The 18,586-nt window shown below is 39.4% G+C and overlaps 1 long non-coding RNA gene across 9 annotated transcripts in view; it reads left to right on the forward strand.

The window, feature by feature from the left end:
* Positions 1 to 1,476: 1,476 nt before the first annotated feature.
* Positions 1,477 to 18,586, forward strand: part of LOC116237390 (uncharacterized) — an 84,111-nt gene continuing 67,001 nt past the window's right edge. For all 9 annotated transcript variants that reach the window (XR_016471607.1, XR_016471603.1, XR_016471604.1 and 6 more), the window contains exon 1: positions 1,477 to 1,765. This is a non-coding gene — a long non-coding RNA (uncharacterized LOC116237390). The remainder of the gene's footprint in view (positions 1,766 to 18,586) is intronic.

Here is an 18,586-nt window from a genome sequence, read left to right on the forward strand (position 1 = left end):
GTGCACTGCATTGACACAGGTTTTAATTAATCTGTCTTAAGATCATTCATGCATGAAGAAAGCAACGTGTGCTCATTCTTATTTTCCAGCACATCTATAGAAGGGCACAATCCCTGCGTAAGTAGAAACGACACTGTTAGTGCTGGGAATAAACAAGGAAGATCAGGGTCTTAATATTATCTGCAGTGTCACACACAGTCTAGTGTTAAATATTTAGATACCTTTACTTGGTGCTTGCATCATAAGCTTTGAATTTAGGAGGGACTAATTTAGAGCATATGCATTATAGCTTGAAAATCCTTGAAAATGGTACTGGGATTTTTTGAAGGAACCACTGCTGGGACAAAATAAGGAACCATAACTTGATAGCTCACTGGTTTTTGCATGCTCATACAGCATTGTTGCTTCTGATGGATTTTGGCTTAAGCTTTAAATTAATATGGAACAAGTTTTATGTGGATTAGCATGCATTTAGGACTTTTGCAGCATAAAACTATGTGATTTAAATAGGAAAGAATCTTGGGATCATTCAGAGAAGTCCGTGCTCCTTCATTTAGTGTATAACTTCAGGTAGAAGTGGGATATGGCTATGAAATGCTTCTGTGATGAAGAAAATAAACAGTCATTGTGAAGCTGCAGTTCCTAGGATAAATATCTTGTAATGGAGGGCTACAGAGGGCACAGCCTGCATTGAAGGATAGGCATCATGGAAAGGTCCTGCTGAGTTTGTACCTAGAAGGCCACATCTGCTCTTGCTTCAGGCATGTGCTGTGGACCAGACTAAAGGACTGCAGGTCCTGAATCCTTCACTCAGGTGGCTGATTTTCATCCAGAAATGCTGGCACTCTGCCTGATAACTCACTGGTGATTTAGTCAGAGCAGGTGCTCTTGTTTGGAAGTGGCTCCTGAGAATGCGTCTGCTATTCTGCTGGACATTGCTAGAGATAGCAGAGAGCTGGCTCTATTTTCTCTATCAAACTACCTTTGTTTTTAGTTTTCTTAATGCTTTTGTATATTAAAAAAAAGTCATAACTGATGACCCTCGGTAAGGGTCTGTGTTTTCTTCAACTTCTCAGAGGGGGAAAGGAAATTTATTTTTCCTGAAGATGGACTTCAGTGCCCTGGAACTTGTTTCTAAAGTTACTGTAAATGATGCATATGCTGTACCTTAAAAATTATTTTGTCTCTAGCCAGCTATTCAACTGGGGACCTTTACAAAAGATGCTGTTTCTCCCTGTGCATTGCAAGGACCCTTGGCTTAGAAATGATTTTGCATTCAGGAACAGTGACAGCAGATGCAAATGCAATGACTGTCTAATAGAATATGTATGAATGTGTGTGACAAATCCTTGAAAGCATCCTATGTTGACGAATTATAATAGCAGAAGAAATACAGTCCTGGTTCTGATGCAAGAGGTCATACAGATTTCATTTTACAGTCGTAGTGAAGACTGAGAAACAAAATGGCTGTAGAACGGGCCTCTGCTTAAGGACAACTTTACTTTGCACATATATATGTTTTGTGAACTAAATTAACGTTGAGCGTAGTGGATAGGCAGGACAGTGGCTGATGGCACAGCAGTGGCAGGGAAGGAGGCCTTGTCTCCTCCCAGAATGAGAACTGTTGGCATCACAATGTCAGAACTCTACACAGTTGTATGGTCTGGGGTCAGACACAGCCTGTGATGGGACAGAGAAGGGAAAGGAAGAGCAGGCACCATACTGTGTAGTAGCCCACGGGATCGTCAACTGCATCTTAGTACAGGTATTATAAATTATTGCATCTGACAAAAATTTTGCTGGAGATGTGTACAGGTGTCAGTGCCTCTGGTTGCTATTGCTCAGCTTAGGAGCTGCCATGGGGAAGGGGATGCTGCAGGGGGCACCTGGATGGTGTGGGCCTGGTGCTATGTGAGGCTGCAGGGCTGTGCTATGGTGAAAAGCTGTTCAGCTTGTACAGGTTGCATCAGGAGCAGTGCAGCTTAATGGCTTACCAGTGGCACATAATACACAATCAGTGATCTAAATATTCAGGATCAATGTCACTAATGCAAGAGAGAATACTGTCTGCTGCTGTGGTTTAGTAAACAGTTCAGTATTCTGAAACACCCTGAATGATTTACCTTCTGCCTTACGCATGCAGCCATGCTACCTGCACACCCCTTCTCCAAGATCTGGGCTTCCCTTTCTCGTGCCCCCATCCTGTGGGAGCCATGGGGCTGTGGCTCAGTGTGTGCCTGTGCTCCTTGCAACCTGCTCACCCACACAGGGGAGGAGGTGTCCCACAAAATCATCTGAACACCTGAGCTGAGGGTCCATAATGTGAGCACGACAGATGGATTTGGTGTTCTCTTTGAACACTGGCTCTTAATTCCTTTAGCAGCCACTCTGTGACACATCATTCTTTACTTGCGTGGCACAATTTACTACCTTTCAATTTACCAAGATTAATGCTGGGAAGTTCAACTTTGTGCAACCCGTTAGTGAGACAAATTTTTCATTAGTCTTAGTCAACCATCAAATTATACTGAGTAATTATGTAGTGCAGCAGTGATTTTAATTAGAGATAACCCATTCACTGATGCAAACTAAACAGATCTTAAAATTAAAAGGTCAGAATCTCAACTGGTGTTTAAAAAAAAAAAAAAAGGAAGTAGTTCTACAAAAGGCAACATAGCTACTGTCAGTGGAGCAGTGCTAGCTCATACCAGACAAGTCCATGGCACAAGGACTCCTATTTGGCTGAGTTGCAAAGCTCAGATAGTGGTTGGACTTCATTGGGGCACGCTGGGATTAAAACATCTATTCTAGGGTGGTAGATGAAAGGCTACAGGCTGCAGCTTAGTGAACATGCTTGAATGTGACTGCAGTATGTTGCTCTGCAAACTGACAGATTGTCTTTGTCCCCCTACTCTGTATAGGTTCAGAGCATTTTTTCTGCACAGGAGTGATGTTGGTCCTTATCCTTCTTAAATTAACAGAATTTGCTGTGGGTTTCAGTGATTCAGACAGTGTCACTGTTACACCCGGGATGGCGGCTTGTATTTTAAAAATGACAACACTATTTAGGGATTTAAGCATGTAAATAAGGATAACAGTGACTTAGCTCAATCTCGTCAATACTAACACCTGCTAAGCCTATGGAACAAGAAACACTTGCTTCAAGTACCAGATCCTGCAGGTAGATATTACCTGTAAATCATTACCTACAGAAGGGTATATTTTGATCCCAACTCCTTTCCTTTGGCTTGTTTTGATGGACTCAAACTAGTGATTCAAACAGAGAATCCATCTTCTGAGGAGTTTTTACAGCAAACACCACCCTCTGCCCATATGTTTTTGATTGCTTTATGTGAAAATGGAAGAACTAACATTTGTTGCCTTGAGAGGCCAGGCACTGGTTGAGAATTTTGGTGGCTCTGAGACTGGTGGAAGTTGGTCCTTCTGGTAATTTTGAGGGAATTTGGATTAGGCCTACATCCTACCACTGCAAATAAAGAGAATTAACTATTGATTCTCCTTTGATATTTTACTGTCTTGACAGGAATGTTCTCTTTGATAAAGAAGTATGAGCCTGAGTTTCAACTCTTATCTCCCACTCCTTTTTCTAGTAGAGTATCTCTAATAAACACTCTTAAAGCAGAGCATCCATGGACTTTTCTCAAACTTTTGCTGACAGATTAATGTTTATGTAATGACACCAGAATTTCTTGGGAACAAATGTTAAGAGTATTGAAACAATTTAAAACAGCATTCAGTTGTTGAACAGAAATCCTGTACAAAGCAAAATGTAATTTCCTTTCTGTGTTCCTTTGTTAAACTTTGTAGTACAACATCCATGCATGTTTGTGAGTTGACACCAATGTGAGTGAAAGCAAAGACAGCTGTTAGGGGCTATCCACAGCTCTGGGTGTCACAGTTATTCCAGAACAGCACTTGAGCATCTGCTTGGTCTATGAGTAGGATTGAAACTTGTCTTATCCCTTTTCTCAAGTACGCGTTGAAGTACTTTACTAAATGAGATTTATTAACAGTCCTTTCATCTGCTTTTTATTGCCATGTGGCTTTTATTACAGTGCTTAATTAAAACAGTGAGACTGTTAAACATGTTACAATGTCAAGGTTTAGATGTCTGTGTGTAGAAAAATCCTTTGATGCTTTTCCATGTCCTGAACATCCTCTGAATTTTCAAAGCCTTATATTCTGTATTCACAGTAATGTATGCTTATGCTGTATCCTTTCTCTATTGCAACAAAAACACAAATTTTACAGGATAAAATCTGGTATAAATATTAAAAGTATTCCAGTCTGGCTGAAACAAATGAAATAATTGTTATTTCACCTGCTGATAATTCAAAGAAGTTTTTTTTATATCTGTATTAAAGCTTTGATTAAGACAATGAAATGAGCAGACTGTGACATTTTGTTCTGGTTATATTTTAAAAGCATAATCGTACTCAAATTGGAATATCTGTGTATGAATTCACACCAGATAGGTAATTAATCTCAGTCCTCTAAATATTTCAAATCTCCCTGTCCTTGAGAATTTACTGATGGCACATAAACTATTTACATCTTTTTTGAATAATTTATCCTGTCCTTCCATTATGCCAAATGAATTCATAATCTTGGATAACGAAGCATTCCTGAGTGAAAGTTAATATAGAGCTGCATCTCCTAAGTAGAAACCTGTGAAAATACTTTCTTTTTTTCCACGGAGCTTAGTAAATTCTTTAAGCATTCTTATCCCAGTGATTGTAAGATCTGAGAGTTTGGTTTTGCACTGCTTTTGCTGATATAAAGCAAGGTAATTCCACTTATCTCAAAAAGAAGCCACTCCTGATTTCCCCCTCCCCCCTTTAGGCTTATGTCAGAACTGAGCCCAGAATATTTAAGTGTACCACAGACATGTGAGTCTTAATTTCATTCAGATGCATGTTCTGTACCAGTATTAGCCTTCATTTCATGACATTTAATTAAGAAAGGTCATTTTTCTTTTCTTCAGTATGCTAGTAAATATTAAGCTGTTTCCCTTATGTACAACTTCTTCTGCACAAAGGCATTACCATCAGCCCAGTTAAGGTCACTTGAGCTAATTCTGTGCTGAAAAGAAAAAAAAAAAAGGTCAGAGTAGATTTCCTAGAATTATACTGTCCCATGCAGATGCAGGTTGGGGTTTGTGGCCGTGCTGGATGACTTAGGGGAGTTCAAATACCCATGTATGTCTATCTTAGGAGGCAAAAATATGTAATAACTTCCATAAATGACTGTAAGCCACAAAACAAGCAACCCGCTTTTGTTATATCTATTATTGTTTGCAACAGTTTGATAAGATTATGGGAAAAAAATTCTACTAATTTTATATTACTTCTAATAAAACTATATATAATAGGATATTGGGCAAATATATATATGTTTTTACTTTGTGTATGCTAGTAGGAATGACTGGGGCCTGGTGATATTGTGTCTAAACAATGAAAGCAGATCTTTTTTCCTCTGTCTTTCCTAAATATAAGTTCCCCTCAATTTATTAGCTGGTTGGACAGCAAAGATTGCCCTCTGTTCTCTTTGTACTTCCACTTAATTTTGTTAGGTGTACAGTGTTCTCCTTTTTCCTTCCTCCAAATAATGAAGACATATACCTTTTTTTTTTTTTTTTTTAATCTTTTTCTTCCCCTTTTTTCATTTTTCACGTACAATCTCCTTCCATTGGACTCAAGTTGCCTTTGCTGAATCATATTCTGTAGGTAAGGCATCAAAATGCTCTGTGCTGACGGTATCTCAGTCTGGTCATTTATTCCTATGGTCATAGCAGGAAATGAATGCTGTGCTGCCTTGCATTCAGACTGTCCCATATGAGATAAGGATTCAGGTACGTCCCACGTGGCTGTTTGACAAACCTGACCTGTTCCTTTTGAATTTTTGAAGTCAGTCTAGTAAACAACTCGCAGTGCTTTTCAAAGCACACCTTCCAAAAGTCCTGGTTTCTATTTCTCCCTTTTTCTTCCTTACCTGAAAGCAGTGTACAAGCTGCTTTCTATTCTATTGCCCTTTTACATTTGCTTGTATCCAGTAGTGAAGTCCAGAGAAGACCACCTGCTTCCTTTTTCTCTGTTGCTGGTAACATCATGGTTTGACATCCAGTACTTGATGAAAACACAGAATACAATAAGATTTAAAAAAAAAAAAACCAAAAAAAACAATAATTGACTTGTGCAACAGATGGTCAAGTACTGATCTCCTTGAATTTATTGCATAGTTTTTTTCCTCACTCACCACTCAATTTTTGGAATCTATATTTTTCACTTAACTGCGAAATCTGGCAGAAATGAGAAACATAACAAAAAGTAACAGCCAAATAGAAATCTATGTATCTAATAGCTGAAGGAAACTATCACAAGAGGGAAATGCTGGATAGGAAGAGAGATGAAGCCCCACAGAAGCATGGTTGTCCCAGTGAAGCAATGCTTCTGTGTCTGGACTCCTTTAGAGCTGCTAATAGGCTGTTCAGTTGGGTGAAGCTTCCAGCAAGTGACCTAGAATCACGATGTAGGGCTAAGCAAGTGAAAGTTCCTTTTTTAGCAGTCAGATTTGGCTTTCTGGGCAACTAAGGGGAAAATATGTTTTTTCTCCACTTCTGAAGCTTTTCACAATTGCCTAGCCTAAACTAGGAGGAAATTACTGGCTGTTTAATGATTCTGCAGCATGTTAGTTTAACAATGTTATTTCAAGGGTATAAATTGGTCAGTGGATGGAATGGAAGATAAAATGAAAGCTGCTTCTATCAAGAAAAGAGTATCCAGCAGGTTTTACATTTTGGTATAATTTATTATCAAAAAACTATTTTGAATAGATCATCAAGATTCTTCTGTATTTCAAAATAATTTCATTATCTAATAATGAAAATGCACCTGTGAGATTTGTTCCTCTGGATGAGTCTCAGTCCTGCAACAAAAGGTTTTTGCTGGAAGCTGAAGATACCCTGGGCCATAAATGTACTTTGCTATTTTCCATGAAATTTAAGATTGCAGTCAGCTGTCAGACTTCTGTTTCCTATTTTACCAGAAGACATAATTCATTCTGTGAGCTGACTTAAAAATGGAATTTCAGCAAAACTGGACAACTTGGATTTGAGGACAGAAGCTTTTCCTTTTGAAAAGGTCACTCTGTGCCGAGAACAAAATCTGCTTTCTGTTCTTGTTCCTTTGTGGCTTTGGAAAGTGACACATTCCACAGAACTGGTGGGAATAGAATGAAGAGATGCATGTGACTAATAGTCATGATAATTTTACTCCCTCTGAGGGGACCTGACAAAAGTGTTTCCTGTATACCCATTATTCCTACTAGCTCTTTAGACCAATGATTTCTTTCATTTACTATTTATATGCATCATGAATAAGCTCAGGTGCTTTAAGTGCCATAGAGTCAGTAGAGGGAGCAGACTGACCCTGACACAGAGCTTAAGGTGCTTTACTCCTGAGAAAACAGATTGACTGTGTTTGTTATCCTTTGTTATGCTGCTGAAACGTTCTTTCTTTATTTTTGTCTACATTAACGGTGAGAGAGAACAAAACTTCAGCATACCTGTGTCATAAACGTGAAGGGGCTTGAATGTGAAGGGGGCTTGTACAGGTGGATGCTAGCTCTTTTTGTGGCTGATAGAGTGGGAACAGGTGGGTAGAACTGATGGTGATGTGAAAAGGAATGATTCTGTTGCTGTTTTGGTCATGAAGATCCTTTAGATGTAAAGGATTTCTGAAGAGAGCAGAAACTTTGAGCCTTGCTAGGTCACCTCATATTGATGCTGGTGAGCATTTGTTGGTATGAATGATCTTGCTGATTGGGGCAAGGCAGTCTGCAGCATGTCTTGCTCATTGGCTGACAATTCAATGTGGTAGCTGCTCCAAGTTGTCCTGGGCTTATAATAACCCACAGTTGCTCTGGCTGCAGCACGGTGGCTGTGGGGTCAGTGGGGCTGGGAAGCCTGGGAACATGTGCCACCTCCCCTGAGGAAGGTGAGCATCAGAGCAGTCCCAAGGGTAGGAAACACAGCTCAAATACTGTCTTGGTGCAGAGAGAAAGGGGGGCTGCAAGCAGAGCTGTGTGAGGTGGCAGAGCCTTCTGCCTTCCACCAACCCTTTGTGAAAGCCTCTGGAGATGGCCAAAACTTCTCCTATTGCTCCATCTTGGGCATCTCTGGTAGGGTCTCCTGGGCATTTGCCAATGCTTTTGCCCTTAATAAAAAACACCAGTAATTAGGACTTGTTCTTCTGTGGATAAAGTGGCCAGTCTGGTGACACACAATAAAAATAACTGAAAAAGTCAGTGTTCCAAAGTAATTTTTACAAAAGCAAGAGATCAAGTGACACAGTCTTTCTAGCCACTTCAATAAATATAGGGTGGTGATTAGCAAATAAAACCAAGTAATTGTAGTTTTCTGCTCTACTCGGTATAATTTACTTAAGTATCTATGTCAATCAAAGTTATATTTAGATTGACATTGTAGGGATATGCAAAACCTATTTGTTTCTGAATAAATATTTAAAGAGCTTATATAAGCAGTAATGTCCAAATCTCAGGGACTTTTCCTGAAACAATTAAGATTCATTATTAATAATGGTCTGATATTATTTATCTGATCATCTAGAATGGTCTAAGCATTAATAGTTCTATCCATACGACTCAGAAAACCAAAACTTTAAAAAATATATATTTCATTCTCAATAAATGTTGAAGTAGTACTGAAGCATCTAATGCATGGAGTGAGTTTGTCTGGGGTTATTCATTTTCTTCAACTGTTTTGGAAGGGAAAGTATCAAAAAATAGACGCATGAAAATGCATCATTTAATTAAGAAGCATATTGCATGCAAAACTTGGCTTTGAGTAAATTATATCAAGTAGGTCACTTTAATCATTGGATTTTCTTCAGCTGCTTTGAAGTCTTTTTTTTGTCAAAATGTTAGGAGTTATGTAGCAAACGAAGGACATGCAAGTTTCCCATTGCAGAACTGGTTGTGGATTGGTCTTTCCAGTTTGTTCTCAATCTTGCAGAACTCTTTTTTCTTTCTGTTTCCTGATATTTTTTTTTCTTCTTCCTAATGTTCTCCACATTGTTATGTTTTTATTTCTCCCTGAACAATATCTCTTGGGAACAACTCAGGTTTTGGTCCTAATTATGTGAGAGTACCAAATTAAGGCTACTTAGTGTTCTGGATGAGCTAAATGCCTAATTTCCAAAGCTCTCAAGTACTCTCGATGGTCAGTTCCTGTTGAAATGAACATTAATTGCTCCTCATCTACTGCTGGAATCCAGGACCCATCTCTGAAGCTGTTAGATAAAACTGCCAAGAGCACTTGTAGATTTCTGTTGCCTTCCTGAACATCAGCTGAGTCTTGGCTAGCTGTAGTGTTGTGCAGATTCCATTTTTTTCCAGCTGATCTTTAATGTCTTCCTCAAGACTCCACTTTCTTTCATGACTACATTCCAGTTTCCCTTCAGGAAGGTGCGATACAAATTCAGTTCTTATCTTTGAGCAAAGTACAGAGCAGTAAAAACCTTTTAACTGCTTTTTAAGCTCTACCTTTATCAGCCCAGCTCCCTTTGGTGGTCTACGCTTTTCCTGAAAAGCACATAAAGCCATGTGGGAAGAACAAACTAACTCGTGATATTGCTTCAAATACTTCTACTGAAATAAAAACTAACTTTAAATACCTCTGCATTATAATTATTTTCCCTGAATTTAATTACAGAACGGGTGTGTATAGGGAAAGAGATGTATATCTAGTTTAATGTGATTTTGCCGTTGTTTCACATTGTCTTTTCTGTTGTTTTTTGAGTCACAGATGGAGGATCATTAGTCCAGAAGTTGTATATCTTTCCTTCTGCTACTCAGCTACATGCATGCATATCTATAAAATCATAAAACTGCTTAACTTACTCATTGGCCCTTGAGATGCTATTTTTTCATTGAAAGTTGAAATTACCTATCATTTTTTAAAGGCATTTAATTGTGTTGTTCCCAAATGACTTGTTTAAAATGAGACAATTTTTTTTTTTTAATTTTTTGACCTAAATTATACTTTTTCAGTACAGTGAACTTCTTCTGTTTTGGAAGTTTACTTTCAAAAGGGCCCCTCCTCAGCCCACAACCTTTCTGGATGAGTGGGGTTTCCCCATGTAGGTTTGTCCTTGCTAAACTTCATGAAATTCACGTCAGCCCATCATCCAAGTCATAGATTATGACTTGAGGCAGCTCTGTCCCTGGTCCCATCCCAGAGGAACTCTACTTCTGAACAGGAAACAGTTGGATTATAACTGATGACCACCACTGCTTGAGTCCAATAGTCCTGCCAGTTCTCAGTCTAGCCAGTCTACTTTATACCCAAACTAGGTATGTCTCTGTCACAGGGAACTTCTGGCAGACTTCATCAGAAGCCTTGCTAATGAGAAACAAAATGACTATTGCTTCCTCCTCCTCTGCAGAGACAGTTGTTTCCCAGCAGTTTGTTGGGTTGGTGAGGAAACTGCTCCCTTTTGGTAAATCCATTTTGCTCCTTCTTAAGGTCTTGTTCTTCAGAAGCCTGGCAGCAGCTTTTGTGAGGTCATTTTCTTAACGATGCAAGGTTAGGCTGAACTACCTGCAACTTCCACATCTTTTTTCCTGCCTTTTATTAAAGTTATATTGCCACAGCTTTTCAAAAGTGTTAAACATAGCAGCAGTCTTTGATACATCCAGGTTGTATACTTGTATACCTCCAGCTTGCTTCTAGAAACGTCTGACTTGATCCTTGCTGACCACGCAATACTTCTCTTCCCCAGACATCCCTAGTGTGTGTCTTAGCAAAAGGTTGCATATTAGTACTTCACACTGCTGCTGCCACTGATGAATGCCAAGGTTGGAAAGAAGCAGTGGGAATGAACAGCTGGGAGGAGGCAGATGGAGGAAGTAGCAGTAAATGGCTGACAGCCATATCAACAAACAAAAGATGTGTGTTATTTGTTTTGAGTTGTTGACGCTGAAGACAAAGCAGGTCTAAGTATTTGAGAATGAGGCAGATGGGATGGAAGTGGCTTCCAGAAGCATGGGGAGAAGACGACGTTTTTACCAAATGCATATGTCATGTCATATGCCAACACAGATAGCAAAAACAGATATTTACATTTGGAGTCTGCAGCAGCTTTCTTTCTGGTGGAAAACAGCTTTTTTCATTAAGTCCTGCTGGATGAACACACTTCATTTTCCAATGGTCTGTAGTTTAGAATAGCATATTTGATCTTTGAAAGTAGCCTACAGAGTCAATAAAAGTGCAGGTAAAATCTGTACATAATTGAAATTCTTTTTTTTCCTTTAAGACTATAAATGCTGCAGATATAAAAGATCCTAAGTTGTAGGGTTTTAGGTGCAAGGGATGAAATGTGCTACCTTTCCAGGGCTCCAGCTCAAAGTCCTAGAGGCTGTGCTCCAGCTCTGGTTGCTGACTCTCAATGCATCCCCAGGTGGACTCTGATCGTCTGTGTTGTTTCCCTCCCTTCTGTGCAGAAACAGGCAATCTTTCAGTCTTCATTTGCTGTAGGACCTGGGTCTTGACTAAGCTCCCAAGATATATGATTACATAGAATTGAATATTATTTTACCTGTGAAATCAAACACTCTTTTAGTAAGAATAAGCACTTGCCATTTCTTTAAATCATCTATACTGTCTTCTCCATACTCAGAAAACACACACATAGACCTAATTCTTCAGAACTGATCTGTTTGAACCAAACCATCAGTGAATATTTCCTTTAAAATTATAGTGATTTGGGCTACACGCAAATGTTTTAATGGCCTGAGATGAAAAATAGAAAGAAAGTGGCAGGTTAACTGTATGTAATGAGGTTATGAGAGAAGCGTATAATTAGATTCAATATACATAAAACTAGCTCTTTAAAAACCTGCTCATTATTGTTTTAATAGTTAGAATGTGTTTGCTCTGGTTGTGCACAGCTACTGCTAAATTATTGCTAAGGCAGGGCTTTCATTCAAATTCTTAAGTTTTGTACTTGCCCATTTTCCTGTATAATTGTTTTCTGTCTAAAATATTTTCTTTTTCTTTAAAGAACAAAGGATATATGTGTATTATGTATTCATATACATAACACATTAATATACTACATGTGTGTATATACATATACATATATATAATATATATATTATATGTAATAATATATATAAATATAAATGAATAAATATATATAACGTTGTTTTTCTTAGACTTATTACTCTCCTAGAACTGTTACAATATTTTTGTGAAAAGTTAAAAAATGTTGCTAGATTTGTATGGGCTAGTAAAAGGGTGATGCAGGAGAAACTTTAAAAAGTGCTATAAAAAGTGCTTGTTAACCATGACCATCAGAAACTTGCAAGGCTCTTAATGAGGTTTCATACTGAGTAGTACATTTTCCACTTAAACTTAATGCAGTATTTGTCAGAGAAAGCTATTTTCCTGTCTATTTGTATTCTCTGTGATTGTATTTGCCATGTCTTATGCTCTTGCTCTATAAAGAGTTGCATTTTCCCCTAGGTATCTCATCCACAAATAGCATACAGGAAAAACAATCAATTCTCCCTGTAACTTTTTTTTTTTTTTTTTTTGATGAATCACAGTCTTACAGAAGCAGCTGGATTTGTGCTGTGCTGCCATCAGAAAACAATCTTTGAGTGACTTCTGAGAAGCCAAGACATCTGTCTTATTTATGCTGTCTGAAGTTCAACCACTTTTTCAGTTCTGGGCAGTTCAAGGGAGTTTTGCCAACTTTGTGAATAGTCATTTCGTGTTGATTATCTTGATGTATTTGTTTAGGAATCAAAGACTCGTGAGGGTTGGTAGGGTCCTCTGGAAATCACCTAATCCAACCCTCTCCTAGAGCATGCTTCCTACAGCAGATCACACAGCAAAGTGTCCAGAAGTACTGTGAGTGTCTCCACAGATTGAGACTCCATCATCTCTCTGGCCACCTGTTCCAGTGCTCTGTCACTCTCAAAGTCAGCAAGTTTTCTTCGTGTTCAGATGGAACTACTTGTGTTCCAGTTCGTGCCCGTTGCTCGTTGTCCTATTGCTTGATGCTACCAAGAAAAGCCTGGCTGCATCCACTCGATTCCTGCCCTTTAGATATTTTATAAGCATTGACAAGATTCCCACTAAGTCTTCTCCAGGCTGAACGTGCCCGGGTCTCTCTGCCCTTCCTTATGCAGGAGATGCTCCAGGCCCCAATCATCTTTGTGGTCTTCTGCTGGGCTCTATCTAGAAAATTCCTGTCTTTCTTGAACTGAGGAGCCTGGAACTGTAAACAGCACTTCAGATGTGGCCTCCCCAGAGCAGAGGGGGAGGATAACCTGCCTTGACAAAGGAAATCTGCACTGTTTCACCAAATATACTTCCTAATTTTTTGAGGTGCAATTGCAGACAGTAAATCACAGATGTTTGCAGTGAATCTCCTGGCACTGCATCAGTCTTCTTCCATCTTTACAGGGAATGGTGTCCATGACTGTAGGAAGAGCAGAGCAGTGGGGCTCCATCTTTCTAAGAAAGACATCGCTTCAAAAGGGAAGAACAAAAAGTTCTCTCCCCCTGCTCTCAATCAAGCGCGTCTCTTAAGACAATAAAGCGTCTAAATCATTGCATTATTAATGATGTACTAAAAAGCCCTCTCCAAGTGCGATGCTCAATCATTTAAACTTTTTACTCTGAAATGATGAGGGGCTGTTTTCCTGGTGCAGCTGACTCCAAGCGGAGGCAGGCTGCCCATGGCAATGTCGGGAGGGATTGCCTTGCGCTGAAGGCCTGGGCAGTAATTGGGGCTGACAGCATCCTCCATTACTGCTTTTTTCTCACTGCTCTGTGGCACACAGCGTGATGTGAACAGACAGGCTGTGCGGCCTGGGTGCAGCCTGCGTGTTGGTCTGGGGTGTGCCCAGGTTGAGCTTGGCACGTGGTTGCAAAACCTACAAATTTGGCAATAAGTTACAGATGTGGCCAGGCCAGAAAAAAAAAAAAAAGAATAATTTTGTCAATAATGGGATTTAAATAATAAAGAAGGCTGATTTTATAGGGATGGCTGGTTTTCATCTTGGTTATGTTCTTACTTCCTAAGCGTTAGCTTTCAGGATTGGTAATGTGTTGGGTCATTACAATGAACTGCAAAGTTAGGAAAACTTACTAAGTAGCTTTGGAGAAATCGAGTAATTGATTAAAAACTCTCCTTTTGTGTGCTCTTGACTGAAACTATTCCTGTTTGTGGCTCTTGGTTCCTCTAGCACTGATTTAACTATTAGACCTCTGGTTTGTTTTCAGTCAGTATCTCCCTCAAATACATTCTTCTGTATTTTTCCTGAGTTTTTCAACGTTTTCCTCATCAGCCACAGGAGCTTTACCGCTGGTGTTTATTTGCTTTGATTATCCTGACTGTTAAAGTCCAGTGATTTATTGGAAACACTACATTAACCAATAGCAAAATAACAAATTTGTCTTTGCCGTGTTCAGTTGCCACTTGATATTAACATCTGTAATGAATTTGATAGTAAATATTAGATTCTGAATACATTTTTCAAGAAACAGATGATCTTGGTAATATGTGGAGTAAATTTCCATTTCTTCCCAGGAGAAATGACATGACTCTGTCTTTAATAGTCAAATGAAGGCAGAGTAACTCCTATTTTTCTTTAAATAAATAAGTATATGGTATATATTATTGCTGTGCTTATAAGAAAAAAGGACTCTGCCGTTATTTGGAAGTTATTTCTTAAAAGCAATCACTTTTAACAGCCCTTTATCTTTCTCCCATCCTCAGTAACTCTTTCCTCACTCCAAGTTATAGAATGGTCCCTGTGGCAACTCACTTTTAAAAATAAGTCCTTAAAAATAGGCTCTAGGGTCACTACAATTGTTTGCATGCTGATGGGGCTGTGCCATCCGAACTTCTGATCATTCTTAGTACTGTAACAGCTCTGGATTTCTGTGAAGATGTGTTTAAAACTTGAAATGTCTTTCTCTTTAACAGCGATTCATTCTGTAATGCCAAACATTATTTACACACCAAAGAAAACAGTTTTCTCCATCAGCCTTAAAGACATTGTGGCAGGTTTGAGAAATTGTTCTCTCACTTAACAAGGATGTTATTTTTACAAAGGTTGCAAAGTTGCTTTTACAGCGTTGGGAACAGAGCCTAGATTAATAGAGGATAATTTCAAGATGAAAGCTTCCTGAAATACTGTCTTATGCTGGACATTAGTAATCACACTTGCTTGGTGGCTATTGTTAAATAGGCATTTTTATGACAGGTGAGATGGGACAGTACTTGGCAAGCAGTCTCCCTTTGCGGCACAGAATGGGTCTGACCAGGGAATCTGTACTCTGCATGTCATATTTTCAGAAGGGAGTTCCAGTAAAATTTGCTATCGTTTGGGAAAGTCCCTTGTGGTCTAAATCAAACTTAGGGTTTATAATGTTGATTTTTTTTTTTTTTAATCTTTATTTTTAAATTTGAATGACTTAGAGCTCTGATTAGTGTACGTTTATGACTGGCAGTTAGAGAGACAAGATTGAAAAGGTCATGAAGTTGAATTGTCCTTTAGGTGCTGCCTGGTGAGAGTCTAACACAAACCTCTTGGCCACTTACCATCGATGGAGGCAAAATGAGAGGCCGCACAGCACATGAGTCTGTTTTCCCTCTCACTGCTTCCCATCACGCTCAGGTCTTTGACCTTCACCAAGGGCCGGTCCAGCCAAAGGGTTTTTTTTGCTTCTTATGGTTTATGAGGAAGAAGAGCTGTCTGTTGGTTTCGGCAGTAGATGAGCTTGCTTTGAGATCCAGAAGTGAGTGTTTCTCTGCTGCTGCAGCATTTTTTATGGCACTTCTGAAAAAAGAAAAATTGGGTTTGGAGCAGTGATGATTTTTGAAGTTCAGAGCGATGGCTTGTATTTGCTGGGAAATGTACTCCTGCTTACTGTATTCTTGAGAAACAGTGAAACAGCATATACGTTTTTCTATGATATTGAGTAAAATTGATTACAGTAAAGAATTTCCTGCTCAGTTGTGAGAAATGACGACTCTAGCTTGTTATGATAGAGATGTGCCCATTTATATGTCAGGTACAGACAGCTCTAGGGAGAGAGAAGGTCAGAAGAGGATGAAATATGGCTCTTAAAAAATGAATATTTTATATTTTGTCCATCTTACCTAAATTATACCTTGCCCAAAAGCCCAGACATCACAATAGAAAAGAGAGAAGCACCTTTCTGAAAATAAAAGGCTTTCAGTTCACTGGAACTTCATTTATTATGGGCCTGAGAAGCAGCTGAAATAGGAAAGTGCTGAATGGTTATGCTAGGAAGCGTAATGCAGGAAAGTCACTTTTCACTCACTGATTCCACTTTGGTTGCCATCCCTTCCTCAATCACATTAACCTCTCAAGAGCTCAGGCCAGGAGACCTCTTCTCCAGTACAGTGGCTGTACCAGCCCTGCAGGCATGGCTGCAATGCAGATAGCATCCACATCCAGGCAGATCCCCCACCTCACAGGAGAGCAAACGTCTCCTGGGGAAGCACAGCGTGCTGGAGAAGGTGCAGGGTAGCATAATGCTCTTATTAACAATTGTTATTAATAATAATTATTAATAATTCATCACTACATTAATATTATTATTTTTCTTAATAGCAAATCAAGACATTTTCCATGTCATTAATGGTGCTTCATCTTATGTTGTGTCCTGAGTTATTTGTAGTAGGTAATAGGTTTGTGTGTGTGTGTGTGTGTATTTTGTTCATTTGTTTTTAGTCAAAAGACTTTTTTGCACATCTTCTGTCAAGCAAGCTGTGCTTACTTCTCAGTATGAAAACAAATTTATGGTGCTAAGGTCAAAGGGAGAAGAAAGCAGCTGAAGTATTTTCTTAGGGCCGGGGTACAAACTAAGGATATATAATGTAAAAAGAGAAAAAGAGAAAAGAACCATCTGAAACTGCATTCATAGATCTCATCACAATTTCAGCTTTTTATATATCAACGGTGTTAAATTCCAGATCAGAAGGGTAGAGGTTAAACATGTGTCATTTCCCTTTTAACTGCTCCTTCCACATATGTATTTGAAAAAGGAAAAACACAAAGCAGTGTGTGTTTATTTAAATGTGTGGGATTATGTCGCATTATGTTCGCGATGTTGAGCCTTGGCCACGCACTCACACTTCTCTCTTAAACTCAGTGCAGCCCCTGGTAGGAGTGATTTTGACCCTTAGAGCTCTCAGGAGAGAAAAGCTTTATTAAGTCAAGTGAGAGTTGCTTTTTGCTTTCCGGAATTGACTTGCTGTAGAAAGAAAAATGTAATATAACAGCCATGGTCAGAAGGGTATCTCTCTGACCCCCTGCTGGTCTTGGCCCAGGCCTGTTCAGCAGACTGACAACATGTCCTTTTCTGAATGTATCACTGTTCACTGGTCTGTGTGTGAGCATGTGAGGGATTTCTGGAGCACAGCACTTAGCAACTGCAGCACAGTGAGGGCAGGAGATGTGTGATACAAAGCACCCGTTTTGCATCCTGTTCACCATGGCCCTGCAGGGCCTGCACTTCTGGGGGCCTGTGCCTTTGGGAGCTGAATGTCTGCGTGGAAAAGCAGTGCTCTGAACTTTTTATTGAAAGCTAGAATTCAAAATAAAACTCTTTTAAAAGACCCGTTTGGACGGTACATTTGCATTTAACAATCTTTTCTGCATCTCCATAAATAGTCAATTTACAAGAACAGTGCAGAAACACGTTTGCAGTTCTCTCTTTATCCAGCTTTCCTGTCTCCCTGCTTCCCTGACCTTGTCTTTTGGGGCTTTGGTGGATTAACCTCATTAAGTTCAACTCAATGTTTACTGTGCCCTTGTGTGCTCAGGAAGGTGGTTCCTTTTTCCAGCTTCAGCTGTCGATCCAGTGAGATGTCACCTCTCGCTATCTCTCTCACTGCCTTCATAAAGTCAATGTCACTTTGTATCGTGTAATCTTTCATGCAGGTTGTGTATTCCTACACCCTCACTCTTAGCAGCGTGCACGTACAATTGTGTGTATATATCACGTGAAAAGCAGTTGCTTTTAAAATATTTATCAAATAAGTTATATGGACAAATTACTCAGCAAGTAAATACATAACTACCCAAATAGCCTAGAAAGCTGGAAATGGTGTGGAAGTTGAGCAGTGCCGTGCTCAACTTAGGGCAGGGTGGAGGAGACTCAGAAAGACTAATGAGGAAGAGTTGCTAATGTACATTAAAATGTTTGGTTGAACTCAAGGGTTTTCAAGCCCACTCCTAAATGTGCTGACACTTCTTTAAGGAAACATGACAGTGTAGGCCTGCACATTGGAAGATGTGCGATATGACACTGGCACAGGCTGCCGTGAGATATCCAGATACGAGCTAGAGTAAACTAAAACCTTTTCATGGCTTTATTGGGAAATTTAAGATAAAACTATGGTAGTGAAAAGTCTTGTAGTTTGTGAGGAAGTGCATGGGACCTGCAGAGACAAGGCAGTCATGTCTCTGCTTCCTATCAGTGGGATATGGGAGGAAT

Source organism: Phasianus colchicus, chromosome 16, assembly GCF_987193195.1.
Source record: "Phasianus colchicus chromosome 16, bPhaCol1.hap1.1, whole genome shotgun sequence".
Classification (NCBI taxonomy): Eukaryota; Metazoa; Chordata; class Aves; order Galliformes; family Phasianidae; genus Phasianus; species Phasianus colchicus.